The sequence below is a fragment of the Oryctolagus cuniculus genome, chromosome 1 (genome assembly GCF_051225735.1).
Source record: "Oryctolagus cuniculus isolate XC-2025 breed Fujian yellow rabbit chromosome 1, ASM5122573v1, whole genome shotgun sequence".
Classification (NCBI taxonomy): Eukaryota; Metazoa; Chordata; class Mammalia; order Lagomorpha; family Leporidae; genus Oryctolagus; species Oryctolagus cuniculus.
In genome coordinates, this window is record NC_142867.1 from 40,740,227 (window position 1) to 40,767,356 (window position 27,130).

Below are 27,130 nucleotides of genomic sequence, written 5' to 3' on the forward strand. Positions count from 1 at the left end.
ATCCACTTAGGATGAGGCACTTCCTGAGAAACAGCTTGTTTTCCTGAAGAATATGTCTGTTCCTTGTCTCATTGATCAGGTGAGAATGTAATGTCATATAAAATTCATCCTAATAGTTTATGTATCTGGGAGAGCAAGTTGTATTTCAGCCCATGTTAGGGTCTGATTTTGCAATAACATTATATCTATTCAGATGAGAGAAGACCTGGGACGAATTCTGGAAGGCCTCAATATATCTCTCAGGGTCATCTGAAAATCTTCCCAATCTCTCCTTTATCTGTCCAATATCTTGCAAGGAAAATGGGATTTGGACAAGTATTGGACTGCTGAATGCTTTAAGAAATCCCTGGACTGGTGAAATGAATGTTGGTGGTCAGATGTCCTGCTTGCTGACAGGATGGTCTGGATATGGGAGACTTTAAGAACCAGGAGCATTAGATGGTGGCATGTGGGGGAAATGAAGGGACAGGAGCAGTAGATCAGTTTTGACTGTGTGGCACCCTCCATGCCAGAGGTAGCTGTGGTCTTGAGGGTAACTGCTGCTAAAAATGCTAGGTCCACCTTACAGATTTGACAAAGGTTTATGTTCACAGAGAAAACAATGCTTGGACAAGGGATAGCAGACCATTTTCCTGCTCTGAAATAGGAGAGATATAATTGGAAGATGGTGTTACAGTTAATACTTAGCATCCTGGAGCCCACCACAGAGATAAGTCTGAGAATAGGAATAAATGATCTTACCTGCATCTCCACCCTTTCCCAAGAGTCCCTGGACCCTGAAACCTGTACATCATGGTACATGCGAGTCCTGACATTCATGATCATGGAGAATTAAGCTGACAGGATTATTTGCCCATACCTTCACCTCATTTTAACCCTCTCTCTTACCTGAATCACCTTTTTGTTCCACATTTAATCTAGCAATATCTGGTTGTTTAGTTTTTAGCTAGTTTGTGTCTTTCTCAGTCCATCTTTGAAAAATCAAATCTGCTCACCAAGGCTGCTGGCTATGATGGGACAAAAAGCATTTACTATTGTTTTCTTTTTTCTCTTTAGAAAACTGAGGTTGCACAACTAGGATGACTTACACACCTCTGACATGGTTGTTAGATAACTCTCTGTCCCTGAGGTGGGTGTGCTTCCCAAGGGTAGAGACTTCCCATATGTGCGTACCCATGATCCCTACAGTAATGGCAACATCCACTTACCCTAATGGTTTAACCACTGGTGGCAAGAAATGTTAGCTGGGAAAGGGATGTAAGCAAGGGTGGGAGTGCAGCAGGGAAGGAAGCCAACTCCCCATTTCTCAGCCTTAGTCTAACACTCTGTAAGAGGGAGAGATCATCATCTCCACTCCCCCCACCATGATGCAATCAACAAAACATGTAAAACAAGCTATATCTAGTATAAAGCCATGGAGAATGGGCTCACTCTGAGATGGCATCACATTGACTCTGGAGTACAAATATCAGATTACAGCATAAATTGGGCATCATTTTACAACATGAGAATGTATTTAAAGAATTTTTAAATGTTTAAGCCATTTGCTTACAATAAAAGTAGTAATAATCCATTTATTCTGAATATTTTAACCAAAACTGTTGGCCAGATCTAAGAATTATGGTAATCATTCAGTTAAAAATAGGGAGATGATGCTAAATCATTTAAGATTCAGTTCCCCTAGGCAATCGAGAATTAGATAATCATGTTGTGAAGAAGTTGAAGAAAAAAATACAGCAAGATGTGAACTGCAGAGAAAAAAAAATCTACCTAACTAGGTTGCTAGTTTAGGTGAGTAAACCTGTACAGCCACCTTTTGCCTGAGGTTTCTCCCTCTCCACCTATTCTCCTTTTCTCCACTGCCAACCCAACATTTGAGACTGAGAGAGGTGGGGTAGGAAGGAGAGAGAAAGCAGGAGAGGGAGGAGTGACGAGTGCAGATTTTGGCCCAATATCCTACTGGGTGGTTGGACTCTGGATCTAATCAGGGAGGCTTCAGGCAACACTGGGAAAGCCCTGGCCAGAAAAACTTCAATTACTCAAATATTTTATTCCAATCTCATGCATTGTGTGTATTTCTGTGAAAGGAAGCTGAGGCAGATCAAGACCAACATTTCCAGTGCCAAAGAAAGAGGCAGATGAATCAGATCTACCCCAAGAAAACTGCCCTCTAATTTTTAAGACTGGCAGCCATGCTAATCACTTTTAACTGTTTTTGATTAATAGAAGACTATGATGGAGTTCAAAATCTCTGGAGAAAAAAGGCTACCATGGTCCATTTCACTCACTTTCAGATGATTCTGGATAAACACCCAAGAAATGTTGCAAGAGTCTGTGGTAAGGGTCATTTATATTTGTGTCTCCTGATCACAAAAAATTAGAAGCATATACAAGAAAGGGTTTGTAAAAAAGCAATTTATTGGAAACAAAAATAGAAAATACAAAAGAAAGAATTCACAGTTGAGTGTGGATGGCCTGGGATGAGGGAATGGAAAGTTATAAGCTGTAAAAGGAAAAGTTCGTATGACTTATTTTTTTTTAAAGATTTTATTTATTTATTTGAAAGGTAGAGTTACAGACAGTGAGAGGGAGAGAGAGAGAAAGGTCTTCCATCCTCTGGTTCACTCCCCGAATGGTCGCAACGGCCAGAGCTGCGCTGATCCGAAGCCAGGAGCCAGGAGCTTCTTCCAGATCTCCTGTGTGCTGGTAGGGGCCCAAAGACTTGGGCCATCTTCTACTGCTTTCCCAGGCCATAGCAGAGAGCTGGATTGGAAGAGGAGTAGCAGGGACTCGAACCGGCACCCATATGGGATGCCAGCACCGCAGGTGAAAGATTAACCCACTGCACCACGGCAGCGCCCCCCCCCCAACTTATTTTTGAGAAGTGAAAGTTTCGATTAAATTGGTAAAAGTTGTCTCCAATTGAGCCTCAATAAAGACAATAGAAAACCCATGAACATTTACCCTGAGATACAGAAAACTCTTGCTTCCTAGAGTTAAAGCAGCCTAGAGAAAATTTGATTACAAGGACTGGCCCATTACATCAACATTCTTAGCAGAAGCCAGTTACTTCACTTTTCTCACTTCCTCTAAGACTCATCTCCTGATGGTGGAGATAAGGCCACTAGTCCCTGGCTACCTAGTCAGAAGTCTCTGTCTATCAATATGGGCTATGTGTCTTTAGGATTTGGTGATAAATTCATGCAATTATATGCCAACTTTACTCACTACAGAATATGACAAGGAAGACACTAGTTTGTAGCTTAGGCATGTTAAACCTCTAGGAACATCATCAATATTTCTTTTCTCATATTACCTTCAAGTGGAATTTATATTATTCTCAGTATCATTACTTGAGTCTCTTGAAATGAAATAGCACTTATTCATTTTTCATCATTCTTTACCCTTTAGACAGCTAGCAGTGTGGAAACTAATGTTCCAAGGTGAGTTTTGGAGCTGATTTCATAGTATCACTAATTCAAGTCCTCCTTACAACAGAAAAATAATCCTATCAAATTTATTTCATTTTCAATTTATTAATATTGTCTCTTTTCTTTGCAATCTTTGTAACAGATTATTTTATTTGTTAAACAAGGATTTTAAAAAGTGGCTCTTATAAACATTTCTCATTTCTTTTTTTCTTTTTTTGACAGGCAGAGTGGACAGTGAGAGAGAGAGACAGAGAAAGGTCTTCCTTTGTCGTTGGTTCACCCCCCAAAAGGCTGCTGCAGCTGGCATGCTACAGCTGGCGCACCGCGCCGATCCGATGGCAGGAGCCAGGTGCTTTTCCTGGTCTCCCATGTGGGCGCAGGGCCCAAGCACTTGGGCCATCCTCCACTGCACTCCCTGGCCACAGCAGAGAGCTGGCCTGGAAGAGGAGCAACCAGGACAGAATCTGGCACCTTGACGGGGACTAGAACCTGGTGTGTCGGCGCCACAGGTGGAGGATTAGCCTAGGGAGCTGCGGGGCCAGCCAGCATTTCTCATTTCTTAAAATTGTGATATTACATATAATTCTTGTTAACTTTCTTACAGCTGATGAATTTGTTGCAATTTTAGTTTTCTCCCCAACCTGGAAATTATAAACTCATTATACGAACCTTCTTTCTTGAAAGAATTGGTCCCAGGGGCTAGCGTGGTGGCACAAAAGATTAATCCTCCGTCTGTGGTACCGGCATCCCATATGGGTGCCAGGTTCTAGTTCCTGTTGCTTCTCTTCCAGTCCAGCTCTCTGCTGTGGCCCAGGAGGGCAGTGAAAGATGACCCAAGTGCTTGGGCCCCTCACACGCACGGGAGACCAGGAAGAAGACCCTGGTTCCTGGCTTCGGATGGGTGTAGCTCCAGCCATGGCGGCCATTTGGGCAGTGAACCAATGGAAGGAAGACCTTTCTCTCTGTCTCTCTCTCTCTCTCTCACTGTCTGTAACTCCACCTGTCAAATAAATAACATAAAGAATCTTAAAAAAAAAAAAAAGAAAGAAAGAAAGAAAGAAAGAAAGAAAGAAAGAAAGAAAGAAAGAAAGTGTTGGTCCCAGGTCTATCAACCAGAATAAAAGCCTGAGCCATTTGGGTGAGGAAAGCAAAGGGAACAGACAGATGCCTGAAGAAATCTACCGCATCTGAAAAGATAGGAGCAAGAGTAGGTATCTGTGGGTACAGGAAGGCAGAGGGTTTGCCAACAGTGACCCTTGTCAGTGGCAGTATGCTCTAATCTGTCTACACTTTGGATTTGTGAGACCCTTGTATGGACAGCACTGAGTTGTAACCAGATGTTTTTTGTAAGCTAAGTAACTTAATCTTTGTCTCTCACTAAAAGCTCTTGTGAGCAACCCAATATTTTAAAATAAAATGCAGCCTGTGCCGTGGCTCAATAGGCTAATCCTCCACCTTGTGGCGCCGGCACACTGGGTTCTAGTCCCGGTCGGGGCGCCGGATTCTGTCCCAGTTGCCCCTCTTCCAGGTTAGCTCTCTGCTGTGGCCAGGGAGTGGAGTGGAGGATGGCCCAAGTGCTTGGGCCCTGCACCCCATGGGAGACCAGGAGAAGCACCTGGCTCCTGGCTTCGGATCAGTGCGATGCGCTGGCCGCCGCGAGCTGGCCGTGGCGGCCATTGGAAGGTGAACCAACGGCAAAATGAAGACCTTTCTCTCTGTCTCTCTCTCTCACTGTCCACTCTGCCTGTCAAAAATTAAAAAAATAAAAATAAAATAAAATGCAGTCTTCCTTAACTATTTGCAATGAATTGTGTAGTTTACAAAGAACTATTACTCATAAAATAAAGCATTTTTAATATTATGAAATGCAGGTAATCATATCAAAATGATGTATATCATAAGTTCTTATCCTTAAAGAAATACTAAAGTCAAAAGAAAAGGTGCATAACAAAAACTTATATGAAAAGTTATTTATATCTTCTTTATGTTCTCTTTGCTGGATTACAAATACTTCCTTAATACTGTCATTCCAATCAGATGATTATAATCAATAATGGGTTAAAATGTATTGCCAAGATGTATTTTTCCACAAAGCTATTCGTTGTTTTATCTTTATTCTATTGCATCAAAAATAGCAGTGAAAAGAGACTGTGATAATAAGGGAATCTTCAGAGCTTCATATATGATGGTTCATTTCAAATTGCTGCCTGTATAAGAGTTACTAAAGCTATGGCAATTTCAGTGAATTGGTATAATTTTAGCGCCAATCTTCCCTGATTGTTTTGAAAGAAAAAAGAAGCAAAACCACTGTCACTGACAATTGACTCTTCTGCCTGCCTATCACCCTGGAGAATAACTCATGCAATATGGATGTGCAATTGTGAATCAGCTGGGGAGTGTCCTGACTGAGGTGATAAACTTTAAGTTCACAATTTGAGAGCAAGTGGGGATCTGTTTGGCCTTGTTCAATGTGACTATGATTAAGTACATTAAGTACACAGAATCCACAGGACAACACATTACTAGGTGGACACTACCATATAGATAATTGTATTCAAAGAAGGGAAAGAAAGCTTTACTGAATGTATTCCATTTGTTATTCTAAATGTCTTCAACTTTACTAACTTTCCCACTGCGCCCAGGAGTATAATCTTTAGAGTAGCCCTGCCTTCTACATTTGGATTGTGTTCATTCAATAGGAAACACCACTAGGAGACAGAAACATGGGAAGAAAGAGAAATGTAGATATTTGTTGCAGTCATTCTCTCTTTTCTGTGCCATGAGTTGGCAGAGAATAGGTTCCCCTACAAAAGGCCACAACTCCTTTCTGTTCCTCATCTAGAACAACAAAATCCTGTTAACAGCTCCTTCCTGTTGTCCTTTTAGGCCTAAGAGTGATAGCTACATTTTGCCACTGCTAACCCCAAGGTCTTTTTCTGCTCTTGCTAATTTTCTTTAATTTTGTCCATATTTGTGTTAGTGGGCTTTCCCTTAAAATTTGCATAATCATTCCTTTCAAGTGCATATATATTTGTGTTCTGGGATCCTATATAATGCATTAATTAATATCACAATTGGCCTTGAGAAGAGGTATCCAATAATGATATCTATGATGCCCACATATTTATGAACAAATATATTTCTCGTTCTTGTTAGGAACAATAGAACATTGATAGTCCTTGACATGGCGTGGTATAATAATTATTAACCTATCATCAAGGGTAGTACAGAAAGTATGACTGTACAGGACAAATTCCCAGGATGTGAAATGTGTGTGGCCCCTTGCCACTACAGTAATAATGGTTAAAAAGGAATTTTGGAGACCAATGTTATAGTGCAGTGGGTTAAGCCACCTCTTGAAATCCTGTCATCCCATATGAGAGTGTTGTTTCCAGTCCTGGTTGTTCCAGTCCTGTTCCCTGCAGATGAGACTTGGATGACAGCAGAAAATGGCTCAAGAGCTTGAGTTCCTTCCACCCATCTGGGAAAGCAAAAGAGTTCTTGGCTTTTGGCTTCAGCCTGGTCCAGGCCTGACTGATGCAGCCATTCAGGGAGTGAACTAACAGGTTGAAGATTCTCTCTTTCTCTCGCTTTCTGTGTGTCTGTGTGTGTGTGTCTTTTCCTCTTTTTCTCATGTTATGCTTTTCAGTATACAAATAAATCTTTAACACCCTGGCCTGAAGTGCCAGCATCCCATATGGGCCCCGGTTTGAGACCTGGCTGCTCCACTTCCCATCCAGCTCTCTGCTATGGCCTGAGAAAGCAGTAGAAGATGGCCCGAGTCTTTAGGCCCCTGCACCTGTGTGGGAGACCTGGAAGAAGCTCATGGCTCCTGGCTTCAGATCGGCAGAGCTCCGACCATTTACTATTTTTACTATTTAAGTGTACAGTTCATTTTATATTGTTGTGCAATCATAAATACTATTCTGAACTTCTTTTATCTTCCCAAATGAAACTCTGTATCCATTAAACACTACTCAATTTACTCTCTCCCTTCAATACCTGACATCCACCATTCCAATCTCTGCTTCTTTGAGTCTGACTGTTATGGATACTTCTCATGAGTATAGTTAACTGTACCTGTACTTTCATATCCTGCTGATATTACCTAGCATGATATCTTCAAAGTTCAACTCTATAGTAGTGTATATTAAGAGTTCATTAATTTCGGAGCTGGCACTGTGGTGTAGCAGGTAAAGCCACTGTCTGCAGTGTCAGCATCCCATATGGATGCCAGTTTGAGTCCCAGGTACCTCACTTCCAATCCACTTATCTGCTAATGGCCTGGGGAAGCAGTGGAAGATGGCCCAAGTACTTGGGTTCCTGCACCTGTGTGGGAGTCCCAGAGGAAGATCCTGGCTCCTGGCTTTGGATTGGCTTAGCTCCAGCCATTGCAGCCATCTGGGGAGAGTCAACCAGAGGATGAAAGACCTCTGTCTCTCACTGCCTCTCTGTAGCTCTGCCTTTCAAATAAACAAATCTTTTGTGTGTGTGTGTACATTTTTATTTATTTATTTATTTTTTTAACTTTTATTTAATGAATATAAATTTCCAAAGTACAGCTTATGGATTACAATGGCTTCCCCCCCATATCGTCTCTCCCAACCGCATCCCTCCCCTTTCCCACTCCCTCTCCCCTTCCATTCACATCAAAATTCATTTTCGATTCTCTTTATATACAGAAGATCAGTTTAGTATACATTAAGTAAAGATTTCAACAGTTTGCTCCCACACAGAAATATAAAGTGAAAAATAATAGATGATTTTTTAAATGATGATGAAATCAGATCAGACCTATTGTCATGTTTAATCCCAGTGAGAGTCAAGCTGGGAATTGATAATTTCTTTTCTTTTTTCTTTTTTTTAACAGAAGATCAGTTTAGTATACATTAAGTAAAGATTTCAACAGTTTGCACCCCCATAGAAACACAAAGTGAAATATACTGTTTGAGTACTCATTATAGCATTAAGTCTCAATGTACAGCACATTAAGGACAGAGATCCTACATGAGGAGTAAGTGCACAGTGACTCCTGTTGTTGACTTTACCAATTGACACTCCTGTTTATGGCATCAGAAATCTCCCTGTGCACCAGTCATGAGCTTCCAAGGCTATGGAAGCCTTTTGAGTTCACCGACTCTCATCTTGTTTAGACAAGGTCATATTCAAAGTGGAGGTTCTCTCCTCCCTTCAGAGAAAGGTACCTCCTTCCTTGAAGACCTGTTCTTTCTACTGGGATCTCACTCACAGAGATCTTTCATTTAGGTTTTTTTTTTTTTTTTTTTTTTTCCAGAGTGTCTTGGCTTTCCATGCCTGAAATACTCTCATGGGCTTTTCCACTGGATCTGCATGCCTTAAGGGCTGATTCTGAGGCCAGAGTGCTGTTTAGGACATCCACCATTCTATGAGTCTGCTGAGTATCTCGCTTCCTATGTTGGATCACTCTCCCCTTTATTTATTCTATCAGTTAGTATTAGCAGGTACTAGACTTGTTTATGTGCTTCCTTTGACTCTTAGTCCTTTCATTATGATCAATTGTGAACTGAAATTGATCACTTGGACTGGTGAGATGGCATTGGTACATGCCACCTTAATGGGATTAAATTGGAATCCCCTGGTATGTTTCTAACTCTACCATTTGGGGCAAGTTAGCTTGAGCATGCCCCAAATTGTACATCTCTTCCCTCTCTTCTAAGATCAATCTCATTCACAATAGCTACAAAAACAATCAAATACCTTGGAATAAACTTAACCAAGGACGTTAAAGATCTCTACGATGAAAATTACAAAACCTTAAAGAAAGAAATAGAAGAGGATACCAAGAAATGGAAAAATCTTCCATGCTCATGGATTGGAAGAATCAATATCATCAAAATGTCCATTCTCCCAAAAGCAATTTATAGATTCAATGCAATACCAATCAAGATACCGAAGACCTTCTTCTCAGATCTGGAAAAAATGGTGCTGAAATTTATATGGAGAAACAAGAGACCTCAAATAGCTAAAGCAATCTTGTACAACAAAAACAAAGCCGGAGGCATCACAATACCATATTTCAGGACATACTACAGGGCAGTTGTAATCAAAACAGCATGGTACTGGTACAGAAACAGATGGATAGACCAATGGAACAGAATTGAAACACCAGAAATCAACCCAAACATCTACAGCCAACTTATATTTGATCAAGGATCTAAAACTAATTCCTGGAGCAAGGACAGTCTATTCAATAAATGGTGCTGGGAAAATTGGATTTCCATGTGCAGAATCATGAAGCAAGACCCCTACCTTACACCTTACACAAAAATCCACTCAACATGGATTAAAGACCTAAATCTACGACCTGACACCATCAAGTTACTAGAGAACATTGGAGAAACCCTTCAAGATATTGGCACAGGCAAAGAATTTCTGGAAAAGACCCGGGAAGCACAGGCAGTCAAAGCCAAAATCAACTATTGGGATTGCATCAAATTGAGAAGTTTCTGTACTGCAAAAGAAACAGTCAGGAAAGTGAAGAGACAACCGACAGAATGGGAAAAAATATTTGCAAACTATGCAACAGATAAAGGGTTAATAACCAGAATCTACAAAGAGATCAAGAAACTCCACAAAAACAAAACCAACAACCCACTTAAGAGATGGGCCAAGGACCTCAATAGACATTTTTCAAAAGAGGAAATCCAAATGGCCAACAGGCACATGAAAAAATGTTCAAGGTCACTAGCAATCAGGGAAATGCAAATCAAAACCCAATGAGGTTTCACCTCACCCCGGTTAGAATGGCTCACATACAGAAATCTACCAACAACAGATGCTGGCGAGGATGTGGGGAAAAAGGGACACTAACCCACTGTTGGTGGGAATGCAAACTGGTCAAGCCACTATGGAAGTCAGTCTGGAGATTCCTCAGAAACCTGAATATAACCCTACCTTTCGACCCAGCCATCCCACTCCTTGGAATTTACCCAAAGGAATTTAAATTGGCAAACAAAAAAGCGGTCTGCACCCTAATGTTTATTGCAGCTCAATTCACAATAGCTAAGACCTGGAACCAACCTAAATGCCCATCAACGGTAGACTGGATAAAGAAATTATGGGATATGTACTCTTTAGAATACTATACCACAGTAAGAAACAACGAAATCCAGTCATTTGCAACAAAATGGAGGAATCTGGAACACATCATGCTGAGTGAAATAAGCCAGTCCCAAAGGGACAAATACCATATGTTCTCCCTGATCGGTGACAACTGACTGAACACCAAAAAGGAAACCTGTTGAAGTGAAATGGACACTATGGGAAACGGTGACTTGATCAGCATAGCCCTGACTGTTAATGAACAACTTAATACATTATCCCTCTTAGTAGTTTTTTTGTCTGTTCTACTTAATATGACTGGTTTAATTCTGTAATTAATACACAGTTATTCTTAAGTGTTGAAATTTAACTGAAATGTGATCCCTGTTAAACAAATAAACAAATCTTAAAAAAATATTTAATTAATTTCAAAGACACAGTAACATTCAATTTTATGCTTATACTTTATTTTATTTATCTATTTACCTATCAGTAGACACTGGATACACATCTCTACCTTTCGACTATTGTGAATAGTAATGCTAAAAAAAATGGATTTACAAATAGTTTTGAATCCTGGAATCCAATTCTTATCAACATTTAATCTGAAGTGGAGCTGGTGGACTCTATGGTAATTGCATATTTGGGTTTTGGTGATAAAACATATTATTTTCTAAAGCAGCTGAAACACTTTGTCTTTTCATCAACAGTGTGGACATTTTTACCAGGGAAAATTAACAAGGTCATGCTAAACAAAGGGGCAGGGAAGGCAGAAATTGTATTGAATATTAATTTGAGTACATGCAGAAGGCTGCTGCCAGGCAATGGGAGCAAGATAAACAACATCTAGAGCCCAGTGTGTACACTGTGCTACTTTTTCAAATTTTCTTGTCTGATTTGACTGGCTAATGGAAAAGTATGTGGCCCAGTACAGAATGGCCACAAAATAATGAAAATAAATGAATGACTGTATTATACTACCAAAGAAATAACTATGTCTTGTAAAGGTGATTGAAATTGTGTCAAGGTAACATGGGAGGGATAGATATTGACTCTGCTTTCCAATAATAATCCCTAGCAGTTCTTTCTTGACCACCAATAATATCCATTTGCCAGAAGTCTTCTTTCTCTGTTTATGCTTAATTTGCCTTGCTATCTTACCCTCATCTTGCTTTAACTACTACTGATTATACTTAGTTGAATCTCTCTGGTATATTGCTCACTTGATTATAGATTTTATGATAAGATCCAGCCATTTGCAGATAAATTCAAATCTGTACTGTGTATTATCTTGACTCTGCTTTCCAAATGTTTACGCTATAGTTGATGTTATCCCATGATAATGACTCAAATTATTATCATTCAAAATTAGAACACTTGACATGTTTATATTCTGTAACAAATAGAATTCAAATGAAAACTTTGCCTTTTAATATCTCTGTCAATATATTTGCTATTAGTAAGTAGTAGAAGCAGGATAGTAATGCTGTGTAACTTATTTTATTGTGTAAATTAATATTTTTCAAAGCAAAATTCATCATTTCTTCCATCATCCAATAAAATCATCAATAATTTCTCCATAGTTTAATCATCAAGACAGTTACCTGAATTGTTCACTACTTTCCATTCAATTCACCAGCAAGTCAGATTACCTCTGCTGTAAAAAAAATTTCTTTCTCAAAACCCTTCTTATCAATCCTAACATTAAAAAATATCATTCAAGTCTGCATCAACACCATCAACAAATAGTTGGACTGATAGATTCATTTTTGACTGATTTCTTTGTGATTATTTTTACTAACTGAGGATATCTTCCACACAAGAGTAAGAATTTTTAAATTAAAATTGAGATAATTTCATTATCAGTTTCAAACAATGCAAAGTCCCGTAAAGGCCTGTTGTGATTCAGGTACTGCTGCTTTTTCGGGTCTTAAGCCATACCATTTTTGTCTTTGCTTTTTCTGGTCTGTCCTACTAATTTTATACTAGTGTTACAATCTTTGGAACATGCCAAATCCATTTATCCCAAGAGTCTCAGCCTGGAACACCTGCCCTCTGGCCTTTATTATTTGTTCCTTCATTTTTCAAAACGAAAAGTTCAAAGTACTTGTCAAGAGAATGGCCTCCCCTCATCAAACTGCTAAATTATTTACTTATTGAATTTAAAATTTCCTATCTAATATCCTTCATACACCCTTGAAGTAAAAAAGAATGAGATTTTGAAGTTAATAATGTGGGTTCCAATCTGCATTATAACACCTATCAACCATGAACTCTTTTCCAAAGGATCTTAAATTCTCTGGGCTACCATCCTTCTAAGTTCTCAGGGAACTTAAAAAAAAAAAAAAAGGGCTATTTAAAATTTACTGAGAGACATGCAGTGAGCATTGAGTACTAGATCATCACAGAGTAACAAGAGATGGAGAATTAAGAATACTTTTTTCAGTAAATGGAGGAATTCAGGAAGACTATAACACAGATAGAGCAAAGATCAAGAATAATAGCATTGGTGTGTAAGAAAATACACTGAGATTGCTAGAGATAATATTTGTCATAATGTAGTATGCTAGTTAAGAGTATAGATCCAGAGTTTTCACTAACTATTAGCTGGAAGGCTTTCACATGTTAACTTCAATTTTAAATCTTTTTCACTGAGGCTAGTACTTTGGCATACCTGGTAAAAGCTGCCACCTGTGGTGCTGGAATCCCATTTGGATGCTGGTTTGAGTTCCAGCTGTTTCACTTAGAATCCAGCTTCTTGCTAATTCACCTGGGAAACCAGTGGAAGATGTCCCAAGTCTGTGGACCCCTGCATCCACATGGGGTACTGGGAAGAAGCTCCTGGCTCCTGGTTTCAGTTGGCTCGGCTCTGGCCAATGTGGACATTTGGGAAGTGAAACTGCAGAAGAAAAGATCTTTCTCTCTTTATCTTTCCACCACCCACAAGCCCTCTCTCTGTAATTCTGCCTTTCAAATAAATAAATAAATCCTTTCAAATAAATAAATAAATAAATCTTTTAAAAAATCTTTTACACTGATAATCATCATATGTGCTTCCTACAGTAGGTTTGAGGATTAAATAACTAATACATGTAAAGCACTTAAAGATTATCCTAGCACACAGTGAAGCTCATCCATCAGCAATGACTGGGGTATGGAAAGTAAGGGAGTATTATCTCCAATTTATACATGAAGAAACTGAGCTCAAAAAGTCATAAAGAGGATGTATGTAATTTATTCTCCTTATGGTACAGTCTTTCCATTTGTTTGCACCTTCAATAAATGCTTATGAATTTAAGTCCATAAAAGTCAAGGATTTGTGAATTATGCTTGATAATATGCTAAACATATTTTCTAAGATGTAAATAATATAGTTGTTATCTTGGGATTTGTATTTTTTGCTTTCCTTGTTTTACAAAATTGAAGTTCTGATCAACACAATTTGGTGGCCAGTGCTGTGGCACAGCAGGTTAAAACTCCAGTCTACAGCATCAGCATCCCAAACAGGTGCCAGTTCAAGTTCTGGCTGCTCCACTCTAGTCCAGTTCTCTGCTATTGCTTTGGAAAGCAGTAGAAGATGGCCCAAGTCCTTGGGCCTCTACGCTTGTGTGCAAGACCCAGAAGAATCTCCTGGCTCCTGGCTTCGGATCAGTGCAGCTCTGGCCTTTGCAGCCATCTGGAGAGTGGACCAGGAGATGGAAGACCTTTCTCTCTCTTGTGCCTCTGTCTCTCTGTAACTCTGCCTTTCAAATAAATAAATAAATTTAAAGAAAAACCACACATTTTGGCTCAGATTTTCAAATCTCTGTTTATATTTATAGATATATTACCACAGTAGTCTAAAAATACACATACAGCTCTTTCAGGTCCATTAAAAAGAAACTTCAGGAAGGCATGGTGTGCAGCACGGGAAGCCTCTACTTGTGCCTGCAGTGCCACATTGGAGAACCATTTGGAATCCTGACTAGTCTACTTTACAGCTTCTGGTTAGTGCATATGGAAAGTCAGTGTATGGTGGTCCAGTACTTGGGTCCTTGCCACCTATATCATAGACCTGAATGGAGTTCTTGGCTCTTGGCTTTGGCCTGACACAGCCCCAACTGTCGCAACTTTTGGGAAGTGAACCAGGCAATGGAAAATTTCTCTCACCTGTGTCTCCATCCTTCCACCTTTCCAAAAAAAAAAAAATCTAAGATAAAAAAAGAAACTGAAGCTACCTTATAAAACCAGAATGTTTTAATGTTAATGTATAGAAGATTTTCAGGAACACTGGATTATAAAATAAGCAAGACTTGCACTTTTATTTATTATCATAAATGTGCACGTTATCATTTAAGTTTAAAATTATGACCTGAATCTAATTGCACAAAGTATGACATACAAGTTCCATATAACAAAACCTCACCTCTTCTAACTGATTCTCCACTGGCATCATATGGAGAATTGCTATAATAACTACATATAAAATATAAAATATGTAAATAAATGGAAATTTCGTTCTCACCCCTATTTATTTTTTGTGTACTTATTTCTGCTCAAAGAGTAGTTTTATTGACTGTGACAAGTGAAGTAGGCAGTAGAAAGCCATGATCCCCCAAAAGAAACCACCTCCATTGATACAATATTTCAAGCAGAGAAATCTTAGGTATCAGATGCTTCTATGCCAGCTAATGATTTGAGAATCTCGATTCCATACATCTGGGGCTCTACTCTCTGTGGGCTTTCTCCTGTAGATGGAGAAAGACCATGGATAATGGAAATGATTGGATTATACAGCATGGGCCTTGAAATGACTCAGAGTACTTCTCCATCCCTTTAAAAAAACACAAGCATCTTTCCATAGGTAACTGAAAGAGGGTCTGGGATTCTAAGTCTATCTGATGCCTAAGGAACAAGAGAATGATTTTAATGCATAATTACCTTTCTCTGTTATACTACCTCAGAGACAACAAAGCTGTTTTTGTTTTGTGTTGTTTTGTTTTATCTTTTTGGTCCTTTTGTTGTATAATTGCTTTCTATTCACAGTCAACATACATTTTAAAATTGCATGTTTTCTTTAATTTGAGAGAGAGGTTCCTACCACTGGTTCATTCTCTGAATGCTCATAAACCCTTCCCTCTCTCGTTTGATTGAAGCTGGGAGCCAGAAACAAATTCACAACTCCCAGGTGGGTTGTAAGAACTCACTCACTTAGTTCATCATCTCTGTCAGTCCATATCTGAATTATCACATAGCTGAAATCAGGAGAAAGGTCAAGTAATTTAACCTGTGAGCTCCAATATGCAACACAGGAATCTTAACTTCTTGGTGAAAACACCTGCCCTCACACATATATTTTAAAATATCTCTGGAACAATTTGTATACATTGCTTTCAAGTCATTTTACAATAATATATCAATCCTAGATTAGTGAAAGTCATGACCCTATTGTTTTAATGTTCATTTTGTTTCTATTTATTTGAAAGGCATAGTGGCAAGGACAGGGAGAGAGAGAGAGAGAGAGAGAGAGAGAGAGAGGAGAGAATCTATTATCCACTATTATACTGTGCAAATGCCCACAATAACCAGGGCTGGACCAGGTCAAAGTCATGAGCCTGAAACGCCACCTAGGTCTCCTTTGTGGATGGTGATAACAACTAAAATATTTGAGTCATCACCTGCTGCCTCCCAGGATTTGCATTAGCAGAAATTTGGATGAGAATTTATATAACCAGGACTCAAATCATGCATTCTGATAAAGGAAGCCTTTGTCCCAAGTAGCAGTTTAACCTGCCATAGTACAGTGCCAATCCCCTGTATATTTTAACAATGTTTAATTCATAAATAGATGTGTATTCAAGGTACATGAAATAATTACTTGACATACAAATATATTATGCAAATATTGTCAATGAAAGATTTAAGACATCTATCATTATCCATCATTCTATCAGTTACATTGAATACCCCTCAGTATTGCTGTCCCAAACATGATATAACTTGTGATCTATTGATGTACTTTAAATGTATTTTACAAATTTTTAAATCAAATGAAGCTAATAAAAAAACATTCTTGTGTTCACATATCTTTCCACACATAAAAGTATATCTAGGAGAGATGATTGAATTTTAACTACAAAATCTTAGAGTGTATGCAGTTTTTATGTCTTATTAATTAACTTGCATTAAATTTGTGTCCCCCATAAAGGCCTTACACATTTTTACCAATGCAAATTAGAGGGGTTTATTTATCTCAATTTTTAAAAATTATTTTTTTATAATTTTGCTAATGTGATATTGAACAATATCACACTGTGAGATCGCATCATTTATACTTTTTCCTACTGTAAAAATAATTTTTATTAATTTGAGTGTTTCTATATTTTTAATATTATTTCTTTGTAAATTTTTAATATTTTGTTATTTAACCACTTTCATTGTGAAGTTCTGCACATGTGTTACTTTTATAGAAGTTTATTTTTTTAATTGTATATTATTTATTGATGTATATTAATCAATCATTCTTGGTTTTATCCTTCCTTAGGCAATTTCAAAAATAAGATTAGCTGCTTTATCTATACAAACTGTTGCTATGTGCAATGATACATATATCAGAGGTAAAGTAGAAGACAATTGCTTTCCACACTACCCAGGTAAGGATCAATACGGCATTGTTCTTGATTCCCGGCATAACTTAAAGGGAAGCTGTCACAAGTTCTGGAGCCCTTGATGTCCTGCAAGTGAAGGAAGAGGAAGATGTTCTTAAATTGCAGCAGCAACCCACCTAGGTGTCACCAACTTTGACTTCTAAATGGAACAGTACATCTACAGAAGGAAAGTAATGGCATCTCCATCATAAATCTGAAGAGGACTTGGGAGAAGTTTCTGTTGGTAGCTCATTCCAGTGCATCCGTTGAAAACCCTGTTGATGTCAATGTCCCATCTTCCAGAAACACTGGTCAGAGGGCTGTGCTGAAGTTTGCTGCTGCTGGAGCCACTCCTATCTCCGGCCACGTCACATCTGGTACTTTCGCTAACCAGATCCAGACAGCATCCTGGGAACCATGGCTTCTGGTGGTGTCACAGCCCAGGATTGACCGCCAGCCTCTCACAAAGGCATCTTATGTGAACCTGCCTACCATTGCTCTCTGTAACACAGACTCTACCCTGTGCTATGGGGAACAACAAGGAAGCCCACTCAGTAGGTTTGATGATGGCCCTGGAGGTTCTCCACATGCCTGGTACTGATAAAGAAAAGCAGGCAGCAAAAGAAAAGGCTGTGACCAAAGAGGAATTTTAGGGTGAATGGACGTCCCTAGCTCCTGATTTCACTGCCAGTGAACCTGAGGTTGCATATGGGTTTGAAGGTGGGCAGGTGCCCTCTATGCCTATTCAGCGGTTCTCCACTGAAGACTGGTTCCCCACTGCTTACACCACCAAATGTGCAGGAGCAATCACTGAGTGGTCTTACGCTGCTCCTCATGGTCTCCGAAGCAAATATGGGAATGAGGTTGATGGGAAATAAACACCAGTTTCTAAAAAAAAAAAAAGAATTAAATTTACTGAAGAATGCAATGTATATTTAACTGTATAACATTTATTAGAAAATATAGCTAACAGAAAATGAAGGCATTTGATGTTAAGTAGTTAATAGTTTAGTCACAATGCTCAATCATATTTCACTTAAATAACACTCATCTTCCCAAATATATTTTCACACTAACCATGCATGTGACAGAATGCTTTTATACCCAGTTCTCCAGGCTCTCCATCAGGCTAATCATAGAACTACCCTTGTTGATGACTGAGTAGCCTATGCTACAGTATCCTTCATCCCCCCAAATCTTTAAGGCCTTAATAAGTATATTTTTTACTCTTATGCAAGGGAGTAATTCCAAGACTCAAAGTGGATACCTGCAACCATGGATAACAAATATTGAACCCTACATCATTTATACTTTTTCCTATTTAGCAGTACCTACTTAAGTAATGTTCAATGTATAAATCAGGCTCAGTAAGAGATTAATAAAAAGAATTACTAAAAGAATAACTATAGCAATAGTCTGTAATGAAATTCATGTGAATATAGTTTTATCTATCTATGATATGTGGAAGGAGTATTGAAACAGCTAATTGATAAATTGGAGCCTGGCATATACAGTGTGTAAATTCTGGACAAAGGCACAACTCTTGTCCAAGGAAGGATGAAGCAGGACATCATGATTTCATCAAGCTATTCATAATGGTGCAAAATTTAACTATTGTATTGTTTATTGCTAGAACATTCTATTTAATATTTTTGGACCATGGTTAACTATAGATAAATGAATCCATGGAGTGTGAAACTATGTAAGGGTGAATGCTCTATATGTGGTCCCAGTACTACCCAATAAATGTTTAAGTAATTTCATTTATGATTACTTCAAATTGTTTCTTTAATGTCTTCAACAATATTTCTGTCTGCCTTGGGAGTTGTGAAAATATTATGACAAAGACCACCTGAGGGAGACTAATATTTTCCAAATTTATTTTATCTAATTTGAAACCATGATTAGTATCAGTAAATATGAAGCTATTTAGAGTAAAACCTCTTTTTCCTTTGCTAAAGTTTGAAGACATTCTGATCATTGCTCAAGTGAATTGATAAAAAATTTTCTCCCTTGTTAGTCAGACTTATGACTATCCCTCCTTCTTTTTCCAGTATAAATCACAGTGAATGTTGTGACCTACTACCCCATTCAGAAACTTATTTTTGATCATTCAAGGTTGAAGTAGAAGTCATGAGATGTATAGTCTTGTCTTTGGAGGCTGAAATTGGATTGACATCTTGATTTTCTCCATTCCCTGCTATGTGACTTGGGATGTTACGCTCTTATATCAGTCCCCTCAATTGAAAAGTGCAGATAATCTCAGAATGTTCCAGAAAACTTATTATGAATATTTCATGTAAAACTACATAAGATAATACTTATTCAAATAATCAATGCTAAACAAATCTTGGCTGTCAGTATAATTACAATTTTAATTTCTTTGTAAAACACTTATCTTTACCTTTGGCCCTTTCTAGTACTATTTAATTATTCATTTATCCATGTACTTTCTCATCAAACAATTGTTAACTTTCTTGATAGCAATAACTGAATTTCTATATTTGTTTGTTACATAATTATAATATAGGGTTAGAAAATTTGTTAGTTTTCTATTTTTGCCATGACAAATTGTGGCTTAAAGCAATACATATTTTTTCTTTTACAGTGTGTGAGGTCAGAAGTTCAAAGTGTGTTTCACTGGGCTGAAAATTCCTCTGAGCAGGAAAGGAAAATTGGTTTCTATGCACTTTCTGCTTCCAGATCTGCATCACTTGCATTACTTAACTTGTGGTTCCACTTCATGTTCAAAGCCAGCAGCATAATAACTGCATATCTTTCTTTGTACCATCTTCACATCATTTTCTCTTCTCTTTCATTTAAATTCTATCATTTCCTCTGTATCTTATAAAGATAATCAATTAAATGTAGAGATTACACATAGTATATAATAATAACCACATTCCAAAACATTTAGCTTATTCACATATTCTAATTCCCTTTTTCATATAAATCAATATTTACAGGTTCCAGAGATTAGCATATCTTTCAGGAAAATTATTCACCCTGAAATAATTCACATCATCCTGCATGCAAAATACATTAACATCTTCCAAATATTTTAAAAAGACTCCACCCAAAAGGCATTAACTTATAAATCCAAAATCTCATCTAAAAAGTATGGCCTGAAAAGTCCCAAATGATCATTTAAAATAATCTAAAATGGATATGGGTGAGTCTTTGGCTGTCATTTCTTTCTGTAGACCCGTGGATCTGGAAAACAAGTTACACAGACTCTAAATACAATGATGGGACAGATATAGGGAAGCAGGATAACATTCCCACTCAAAGCAGAAAATGGAAGTCAGAAGTTGCTGACTCCTTAAGCATTTAAAATCCAAATAGGCGAATCCACTAGGGTTTAACGCCCAAGGATGATTCTTCATAGTTTGAGATTCCAATCTTTGGACTGATTGCTTTCTTCTTATGTCACAATGCTTCATCCTCTGGACCTAAGTTTCCCCTTGATGAACTTCATGGACTCCTTTCTTTTTCCTCACATGATAGCACAGATTCACAGCTAAATAGATTCATCATTTTCGCTCCTCCTACAGAATTTTATGAGTCAGATCATCTATAATCGGTATCACTGCTTTCCTATTAAACACAATGTAGCAGTATTTCTTCTCAAAATAGGTGTTCATCCCTATGTATTTCATGTGCCCTTGTGACATTAGAAAAGTGGCTTCTTTGTAGGGTCTTCAGGGACATTCTCATCTATATTTCTTGATTCTGATGATATGGATGAGAGGACCCTTGAGTCATGTGTCTAATCTCTTCACACAGCAAAAGTTTATCCAACCACACACACAGATATTCTGTCCAGAGAACACTTTCCAAATAATAAATTGGTATAAGCTTTTTCTTACATTCTTCACTTTCTTCTGAGACTGCATCAGCCGTGACTTTAAATATATATTCTTATGAATATTCTGTAAATATCCATTCAACCTATTGGATGTATAGTTAATAAGAGTGGTCATCTTCCCCCTGCCTTCCATAAACTATTTGACAGTCATTCACAGAAAAAAAAATTATGTGGTCTTAAAATAAGAATTTTTACCTGTTTCATGTAATAACTGTTGAATAAAGATTATTTATTTTTGAGAAAAATGTGTAGCCATTGAAATGTGAATTTGGTGTACATTTTTTTCTAATTTTGAGAACTAATTCTAGATATTGGCAGTCTGAACATCCATATGTTCATAGTATGCTTATGTATGTGTGTATGCATCATGGTATTTTCAATTTCCAGTTGTATCTATTTTGCTGCAAAAGGCAGGATTACATTCCTTTTTTTAATGACTGAGTAGTATTCCATAGTGTACATATAACATAATTTTTTTTTTATCCAGTAATAGATTAATGGACATCTGATTTGATTCCATATCATAGCTTTAGTAAATTGAGCTACAATAAACAGTGGTACAGATAACTGTTTCATATACTGATTTCATTTCCCTTGGGTAAAGTTCCAGGAGTGGGATTGTTGGGTCATATGGTATATCTATTTTCAGCTTTATTAGCTATCTCCACATTTTCTTTTTTTTACTTTACTTTTTATTTTTGACAGGCAGAGTGGACAGTGAGAGAGAGAGACAGAGAGAAAGGTCTTCCTTTGCTGTTGGTTCACCCTTCAATGGCCGCCACGGCCGGCATGCTGTGGCTGGCGCGCAGCACTGATCCGATGGCAGGAGCCAGGTGCTTCTCCTGGTCTCCCATGGAGTGCAGGGACCAAGCACTTGGGCCATCCTCCACTGCACTCCTGGACCACAGCAGAGAGCTGTCCTGGAAGAAGGGCAACCGGGACAGAATCTGGCGCCCCGACCGGGACTAGAACCCGGTGTGCCGGCGCCGCAGGGAGAGGATTAGCCTATAAACCACAGCACCAGCCTCCATATTTTCTTTCACAATGGCTGTACAAGTTTATGTCCCCACCAACAGTGGATTAGGGTTCTAAGGAGAGGGTATTGCATGGGTAAGATAAAAAAAAACCTGCAATACTGCTTAGTATAAATACCTTTAATTGTTCATGTCACAGGCTGCCATTTTATTGATTCTTAAGTCATTTTGTGAATAAATCCATTATTTTTTTTTTTTTTTTGACAGGCAGAGTTAGACAGTGAGAGAGAGAGAGAGACAGAGAGAAAGGTCTTCCTTTTTCTGTTGGTTCACCCCCCAAGTGGCCACTATATCCAGTGCGTTGCAGCCGGCGTGCTGCGCTGATCCGATGGCAGGAGCCAGGTGCTTCTCCTGGTCTCCCATGTGGGTGCAGGACCCAAGTACTTGGGCCATCCTCTACTGCACTCCCAGGCCACAGCAGAGAGCTGGCCTGGAAGAGGGGCAACCGGGACAGAATCCGGCGCCCCGACTGGGACTAGAACCTGGTGTGCCGGCGCCGCAGCCAGAGGATTAGCCTAGTGAGCCTCGGCACCGGCCCAAATAAATCCATTATTAACTCAAATGAAATATATTTCACAATTTAGTTCCTGTCACAAGAAAAAAGCCTAATTCAATCATCTATATACATTTAAATTATTTTTGTTTTTAGTATCTCAGATAGCATCACAAGTTAGCAGTTTTCTGGAGCATTAGAAGTATCCAGTTTCATTCTTAAAGACTATGGCTAAAAAATATGATATACCCGTCTCATTATTTTTATGTTCATAATCAATCAGAATATTCCAATAATTGGTTACTAGCAACTTCTTGATGCATGGCTCAACAAAAGGATATTACTTTAAATTCCATTAATTAATTTATTAATTCAACATATATGTATTTAAAAACTAGTATATATCTGTCATCATATCAAAGATAGTTGGAAATGAGATGCTTATTGCACAAAAGAAACAAGATATCAGAAACAATGAAGCTTGTATTCTAGCTTGTGCTTATTGCACAAAAGAAACAAGATATCAGAAACAATGAAGCTTGTATTCTAAATCATTAAATTGTATACTAGAAAATTGTGTATCATAAAAATATTGAAATTAGAACATATAAAGAAACATAATTTTTTTCTTGAAATGCAGTAGTCAAAAATGTTCTCTGAAAAGATTACATTTGAAAAACATCCTTCATGTGATGTCTATCTCATGAATAGAGAAGCCTGGTGCCAAAGCTCTAATACATATTAGACATGGTCAAATCCGTAACGCCTTACAGGTTCTTGCCAATGACTTCACTTTCTCCCTTAATATGTCACGTGATTATAGCAGGAAAAATAAATCTCTTCAGATATGTGGACCGTTTTTTTTTCTCCTACAGCTAAAACATATGCCTTCTCTAGCTGCACTTGCCAATTATGACTCTTGCTGGTGATTAAATTGTTTTTGGAATATAACAAAAAATAAGAAATATAAGAGCATCTGCTAAAATGTATTTGGAGGGAAGAAATGTAAACAAAGGAAAACTGCAAATTATTTGAATTTTGTGTCTGTGGAATGTCAGAATATCTGGTTAATAAAGAATGAGGGAGAAATATAATTTTTATTTTCTTTCTGAAAGGAATTCAAATCCACTGAATTGGTTCTCAAGCCAAATATTAACTTGATTTACCTTTTAAAGCACACTCTGACTTCTACATGGAAAGTGAGATGCTTGGCACTTGGTATCAAGAAACATGACGATTTGTATCTAATTCTTTACTTAGTTATTCTTGAAAAGATAATAATCCTACTCTTAGAAATCCATCAGAAAGGAGCGGAATTATTACTTCCAATGGCATTTTTCTAGTGAAACTCTGGAACAGAAAAAAATTCTGTGAATGGAGGGATGATTAAAAATAAGATACATCAAAACCAAGACTCCATAGTCATTCAAGGAATATTTGAGGGGATGAGAAAATGTTCTTAAATACACACCCACACATACACACACACACACGTATATATGTGTAGCAACTATACATATGAACCACATAAATATATGCACATATATATGTATATGTGTTTATGTAGTTAGAACTGTATATACATATTAATATATATACATATTTTACCTGTACATAAACACACAAATTCATGGAAATGCATTGCTGTATGTGTCTATAAAAAATAATGAAAGAGCTATGACATGAAACTAACTCTTTCATTTGCATAGGGGATTACAGATGTCTGTAGATTTTGTGATTTTTTATGTATTCTAATAAAAGTATTAAGACAGATTAATGCCAATAATATTTACAAGAATTTCATTACCATAACTATTGGCTCAGTATCACTATTCTCTAATTTCAAAATTAGATTAAACTACAGCAAAATATGTGCTTCGTCACCAGTGTAACCATTGGAGATACCTGGTTATAATTCTATACATTTTTAATGGTGAGCTTATATTCTTTGATTTATAAAATATAACTCTAACATGACAATAATGTTTATAAACTTTGAATCTATTATTTTTTACTGTAAAGTCTTTTTAAAAAGCTCAATCTTAAAGAACAGCATTAAAGAGAATAAAAAGCATTTTTGCAAACATTGGAATCTTGTTTATGGAGATATTTGTGTTTAGAGATTCCATAGCCTATCACATATTATGCAGTGGAATTTTGAAAATTCTATGTTTTGGGGTTGATGCTATGGTGCAACGGGTTAAAGCCCTGGCCTGCAATTCTGGTATCCTATATGGGCACCGGTTTAAGTCTAAACTACTCCACTTTTGATATAGCACTCTGCTACTGTGCCTGGGAAAGCAGCAGAGGATAGCCCAAATCCTTGGCCCCTGCACCCATGTGGGAGACCCAGAAGAAGCTCCTGGCTCCTAGCTTCAGATCTGCTCAGCTCTGGCCCTTGAGGCCATTTGGGGAGTGAACCAGAAGCCACCCCATCCCCGCCCCGTCTCTGTCCCTACCTTCTCTCTTTTTCAAATAAATAAAATAAATCTTTAAAAAAAGAAACAAAATATTCTATGTTTTACAATAGGGAGAAGAGGAAACAAACATTGCAGAGAAAAATAATTGCTTTAAAATTTAACAGGCGAACACGCACTGTTTTATAGAATGTCATTATAGAATGACTATAATACATTTCATTGTTGCCCAAACATCATGCATTAACCGGAGAGATATAAATTATGTTTGATTTGATTTGATCCTTATTTTTGTATTTTGTTACTTTTTTTTTTTTTTTTTGACAGGCAGAGTGGACAGTGAGAGAGAGAGAGAGAAAGAAAGGTCTTCCTTTTGCCTTTGGTTCACCCTCCAATGGCCTCCGCGGCCAGCGCACTGCACCGGCGCACCACGCTGATCCGATGGCAGGAGCCAGGTACTTATCCTGGTCTCCCATGGGGTGCAGGGCTCAAGCACTTGGGCCATCCTCCACTGCACTCCCTGGCCACAGCAGAGAGCTGGCCTGGAAGAGGGGCACCGGGACAGAACCGGCACCCCGACCGGGACTAGAACCCGGTGTGCCGGCGCCGCAAGGCGGAGGATTAACCTAGTGAGCTGCGGCGCCGGCGGTATTTTGTTACTTCTATTTAAATTTCAGCTGATTGGGATATTGTTGGCCTTGATTTTTCACACAATATTTTAGACCTATAAAGTATACAGCAAAATACATAAAAGATAAGGTATTGAAAAATTAGGGCAATTCCTACAACAGCCAATAAGCTAAGAAGGATGAAGTTTGAATTCCACCTTGGGTCTGCCACTCAAAAAGGGGCAGAGTCTCTTACATTGTCTGGTCATATTAGTCATAACTTACCATGGAACCAATTTGGGAAATTTAAATACATGGGTTATTACTTTCTATATTAATTATTCTTATATTTTCTGCTAGCATTCATCCTGGAAGGTAGCAAAAGATGGGCCAAGTGTTCGGGTTCCTGAAATCCATGTAGGAGACTTGGATTGAGTCCCTGGCAGATAGCTTCAACTTAGTCCAGGCCCTGCTGTTGTGGGCATTTGGGAGAATGAATGGAGGATTCTGACATTACAATCACATGCTGCTTTGAGATATGTGGGCCTCTATGTTTCTAAGCTTGTATTTAAAAAGAGACGACAAAAAGTATAACCCACAAAGATATTCATTGATAAATAATAATCATTCTTAAAAGAAAAAAAACTAAAAATACTGAAAAGCACAATAATATAAAGTAATATATTAATGAGTACAATTTTATTTTCTTATTAAAGGGTTAACTATAATAAAAACAACCAAAACACGTGGACACACTCAGAATAAAATGATGAACTCAAGCTATATTTAGTCAATGACAGAATAAGATATTTTGTCTGTGTACATTCTTGCTCAATTTAAAAAATTGAAATAAGACTTAACTGCTTTCTAATTTTGCCAAGGATTCAAATGTAAGAATAGCAATAAAATGCTTAGAATGGTATCTGACTGATAAGCTTTCCTACAGTTTAAGATTGCCATTATCAATGTGAAATGATGTAAGACAGTTCTACTTTTGCAACAAACGCTGCTGTTTGATAAAATTTAGTAACCACTTAGGAGTAATTTAGATGATCTTTAAAAGATTCTGCTTGACCACAAGTAATTTGGTGGCATGTTTTCATGAAATTAAATTATGACCTTGGATTTCACTGCTATTAGAAACTTTGGCAAAAATGCCTTAATACAAACAAGCAGCTGCTAAGCAGCATCTTTGTGTAATTCTGATAGAGTTTTATATGATATTTAAGCCCTCTGAAAGGTATTTGCAGAGAAGTTTTACTTGAGGCATATGCAATAATATGGTAGGTAAAGGTGACCATATGGTCCATTCTTTTTGGAAATTCAATATGGTATTGTAGAGAGGTCTGCTGTGTGACATTTTATAATACTAGGATTTTAATATAGAAGGCCATTATATGATCCCTAGAAGAAACACACTTCACCAAATACACAAAGACTGAACTTAAAAGGTGGAAAAAGATGTTCGATGTAAACAGAATAAAAAGCAGTGGAAGTGGTTGCAGTCATAGTAGACAAAATAGACATTAAGACAAAACCACTTTTTTTAAAGATTTTATTTTATTTGAGAGGT

The 27,130-nt window shown here is 37.8% G+C and overlaps 1 pseudogene; it reads left to right on the forward strand.

Moving 5' to 3' along the window:
• Positions 1–18,015, forward strand: part of LOC149128365 (small ribosomal subunit protein uS2 pseudogene) — a 196,012-nt pseudogene extending 177,997 nt beyond the window's left edge.
• Positions 18,016–27,130: the final 9,115 nt, after the last annotated feature.